Source organism: Octopus sinensis, linkage group LG5 (genome assembly GCF_006345805.1).
Source record: "Octopus sinensis linkage group LG5, ASM634580v1, whole genome shotgun sequence".
In the NCBI taxonomy this organism is placed as follows: Eukaryota; Metazoa; Mollusca; class Cephalopoda; order Octopoda; family Octopodidae; genus Octopus; species Octopus sinensis.
In genome coordinates, this window is record NC_043001.1 from 92,105,866 (window position 1) to 92,110,687 (window position 4,822).

At 38.3% G+C, this 4,822-nt stretch overlaps 1 non-coding gene across 1 annotated transcript; it reads left to right on the forward strand.

The window, feature by feature from the left end:
- The first annotated feature begins 361 nt into the window (after positions 1-361).
- On the forward strand, positions 362-480 carry LOC115212470. Its single transcript, XR_003881746.1, has one exon. It is a non-coding gene; the product is annotated as a 5S ribosomal RNA (ribosomal RNA).
- Positions 481-4,822: the final 4,342 nt, after the last annotated feature.

A 4,822-nucleotide genomic window follows, 5' to 3' on the forward strand; every position in this document is an offset into this window, starting at 1 on the left:
GGGCTGATGGTATCGACTAAGTTCTCCCACCTCCCCTCAAAACTATTGCCCTTGAGCCTAAGTTAGAAACCATTATAAGGGTTGACAGAATCATTAGTGCGTCGAACAAAATACTTAGCTACATTTCTTTCGGGTCTTTATGCTGAGTTGAAATTCTGCCGAGATCGATTTTGCCTTTCATTCTTCGGGGTCGATAAAATAATTTCCAGTTAAGTGCTAGGGTTGTGGTAGTAGACCAACCCTTCCCATAAAATTACTGGTGTTGTGATTAAAATTAAAATCATTACGTAGTTATATCTCTTTAGGCGTTTTGCTCAAATCAAATCGTAGTCATCGATTTCTATTCTTCCTGAACAATAATGCTTATGGCCATATCAGGTTGAAAGCACCGGTTCTCATCCGATCACCGAAGTTAAGCAACGTCGAGCCTAGTTAGTACTTAGATGGGTGACCGCTTGGAAAACCTAGGTGCTGTAAGGGCCACACATTTATAGGCGTAGGAGTGGCGGCGTGGAAAGTATCTTGTTTACCAACCACATGGTTCCGGGTTCAGCCCCACTGCGTGGCACCTTGGGCTAGTGTCTTCTACTATAACCTCGGGCCGACAAAAGACTTGTGAGTGGATTTGATAGACCGAAACTGAAAAAAGCCCGTCGTATATATATATATATATATATATATATATCACGTGATCACGTGACCGACCAGACCATCAGATGTTGCTACACATCGCTGGTCACAATGCGTTCGCATTGTTTTAGCCTTCGAATGACGCCACCCCGCTGGCTAAGCGAGCAGGCCAACAAAAGAAAGAGTGAGAGAAAGAGTGGTGAAAGAGTACAGCAGGGATCACCACCATCCCTGCCGGAGCCTCGTGGAGATTTTAGGTGTTTTCGCTCAATAAACACACACAACGCTCGGTCTGGGAATCGAAACCACGATCCTACGACCGCGAGTCCGCTGCCCTAATCACTGCGCCATTGCGCCTCCACATAATACATACATACATACATACATATATACACACACACACACACACACACACACACACATATATATATATATATATATATTTGCTCGACTAAAGGCGGTGCTCCAGCATGGCCACAGTCAAATGACTGAAACAAGTAAAAGAGTAATAAAATAAATGTCAATTATGTTCATCATTGATTCAATCAATTCTATTTGCCCACTTTGTACTCACGACACAAAACATTTCGTTTTTACTCGACAGCTATGACAAGTCACTGGGCTATTTTCCGCCAAGCATAAAAGTCGACGATATCTGTATCAGTTGTTGAAGCCGATTTATTTACTGAAATAAGGATTAAGATACGGACTTCATATATTTTATTTCATCTTCTACCTGGGTTCGGCTAAATCGTTCATCGGTCCATTGTCTATAAAACATATGTCCTTGATAGACTGGATTCGTTCGAACAGCTTATATCATTTTATACGACAAAAGACTTACATAAACATTAAAGGTTTTAAGACGAAATATTGGTTTCAAATTTTGGCGCAAGGCTAGCAACTATGGAGGAGGGGTAAGTCGATTATATCGATCCCAGTGCTCAACTGGTACTCTTTTTATCGACCTCTAAAAGAGATGAAAGGCAATGTCAACCTCGACAGCATTTGAACTCAGAACATAAAGACAGACGAAATGCAGTCAAGCATTCTGCCCTGAGTGCTAACGATTCTGCCAGCTCGCCGCCGACTTTTTTGGGGGGGGGGGGCGAAACGTTTACAATATGGATTGAGCCTTTACAGATTGCTACAGGGCAACGACACCACATTCCCATAAAAGTTGCTGATGTGTTTAAATAAATTCACCCTCTTAAAAAATCCCACATCTATTATTTTAAAAAGATAAAGAACGACGTAATAGATTATGTAGTCCTGGATATATCTGAAAAAAATTGGAGGATGGTTACTGCCGGAACATTTTGATCATAGGTGATCCTGGGTCAAATATGATCTGGAGTTAAATAACAACAACATTAGAATTATGCTTCTGTCGAGCTGAATCGCAACTATGTTTCAATTTCTAGTCGGCCCTGTCTTATTTTATTTACATTGCTTTTCTACTTGAAAGAAACATAAACCTCATACAATCCCATTTGTACTCCTGTGTTGATACAAAAATCGCTGTAGGATTATAGCAAACTATAGTGAGACTGATTTCTCACATTGAACAAAAAAGTGGAATCTTAGAGCAGAAGATGGGATTTTCTGAACTTTACGCTTTTCCAAGGTCATTATCGGATTGCAGTATTTGTGTGGATTGGTTTCAACTGGCCAATTAGTAGAAAAAATATTGTTTATATAGTTGAAATGTTGTTCTTATTATGCTTCCTGGAAAAGTGGTCGGATTTGTAGCCAGTTTATCTCATCAAGAAATGCAATCTGAATGAGTTGGAGGTTTGCTTGATATTAATGATGTTTTAAAAGAGCTGGAGATTTGTGGTAAAGTCGAGTGTATAAGCACTTTATACGGCGGAAGCCTTACATAGACATTAGAGGTTTTAAGACAAGCTATTTATAGTATGAATCGATTCTTGCAATCGAGAGATCTAATATTCCCGCACTGGTTTAGGGCAACAGAATTCAAGGAGAATTTTCCTATCTCTATAAACTACTTGTACTTAAGCTATTCAGTCCTACTTTGGAGTGGTGGTTGGATTACATATAGAAAGTTATCTGGTATGCCGTCTTTATATGTCGAACAATTTCATTGATATCATCGGCAGATGTTTATTTGATTGATCTACCCATTGAACATAAAGGATATTTATTTTAACCAACCTCCATGGAGTGCGTAGAAAATTCTGCAACTGCATTTAATCATGAAACGTAGAGAGAAGAATCTAAAACCTGATATACTCCCGTTTCTGCTATTTTGTAACTTTCCTTCAATTTATAATTAAAAGTTCCAGTCAGCCATAAGCATTTGAAACTAATGCAGGCTGCTAAATGGTTCGTGTAAAATAAATAGCCTTTATGCAGAGGATTAAATTTACTGTAATTATTATTGTTCAATATATGATAGGGTATAGGACAAAATGGTTTGGTGGTACTTAGTTGCATGCATTACCGTTTTGAGTTCAAATCCTGCCGAGACCCTTTTTGCCTTTTATCCTTCCATGTTGGAAAAACTGAAATAGCTGTTACTAACCCAGTTCCCTACATTCCTGGCTACGTGCATCAACGCTAGAAATTTACATTATTATTCTGCTTTGATCTACGTATGTAGTGATTAAAAATGAAACACAACTAGAGACATACTGTATTATACATGTAGTATATATAATAGCTGATTGATAAACCCTCCGCAGCTCATTAGGGTATTTTATTGTATTTCGATCACTGGGACAGTAGGTTCAAGTCCAGTTATATGAACTTTTCTCTGAAATGAAAATAGCAAAGTAATATAGTAAATTAGATTTATTAAAAAAAGGTTATCAACATAGTCGAACTGTAGCATGATGATAATTATCGGTAGATTATGTCTTAGATTCTATTCTGCAATTAATATTGTTGAACGAGTCTGAAGGCGGCGATCTGGTAGAATCGTTAGCACGCCGGGGTTAGCGGCATTTCGCCCGTCATTACGTTCTGAGTTCAAATTCCGCCGAGGTCAGCTTTGTCTTTCATCATTTCTTGGTCGATAAATAAGTACGAGCTGAGTACTGGGGTCGATGCAATTGACTAAATCTCATTCTCGAAATAGTTGGCCTTGTCAAAACTGTGAAACCAATGTTATTTAAAGGGTTTGCTATATGCATTATTTCCTTAGCACATTTTTAGGTATTTGATAAGATATTTACAATAGAAAGGCAAGGATAGAAGAGCCAGTATCTTCTCATGAACAATTGTTTATAGCTCTTTCAAGAGCACGTTTACTTCTTGACATAATGTTAAAAATAACCAGCAAGAAGTGCCAGTTGTATAACAAAGAATAGTTTTCAAAGATATTAAACCCTGCACCTTCTGTACTGTCTATGTGAACTTTACATTATCTTGATCAAGCACATCAGAAAAATATAATTTCAGAAGAAATTATGTTTCAAGTTTCTCAGTAACCTACCCGCAATCTTCTAGTTTTCAAAATAACCGTGGAATTTCCACGGATATGGCTGGTCGCAATTATTAGTAAATACTCAGTAGAGCGACAGATAAAACGTTTTGTGACAGTTAAGTAGGAATATCGGAGAAAATTTCTCATCTCTCCAAACCCACGTATTAAAAGACTTCACACTTTCACAAACAGATTCCCTCGCCAATCCAACAATTTCTAATGAGGAAGTAAATAACGGAATGCCTCCAACGGCCTAGCGATAAATGTGAAGGTAGAGTTACAGGTGACAATCCTTCAAAGACCTCCCAAGCCGATCAAAGAAAGCAAGAACATTAGAAACACCAGTAACATCACCAACTGCAACGACGACAAAACTAATACAACCACCACCAGCAAAATATCAGCCATAATAAGAGTAGTAATGGTGATACTACTACTTCCTTTATTTGCTAAAATGACAGCAAATATATAATTAGGAAAATATAAAGAGAAAGGACTGTGGCGCCCCACATAAATACTTACAATAAACTATAATAATACTCTTGTATTTCTCTCCGTTACAGCTTATGAATGAGAAAGGAAGGGGTGATAGATGAATAAGGAAGGAAGGGTTGATGGCAAACTGGTAGCGGGAGCGTTTCAACTCTGTGTGAGTATATGCGTGTGTATGCAAAAGGGAGGTATGAGATTGTTTGTGTGCGTGTGTGTGTGTGTGTGTGTGTGTGTGTGTGTGTATGTGTG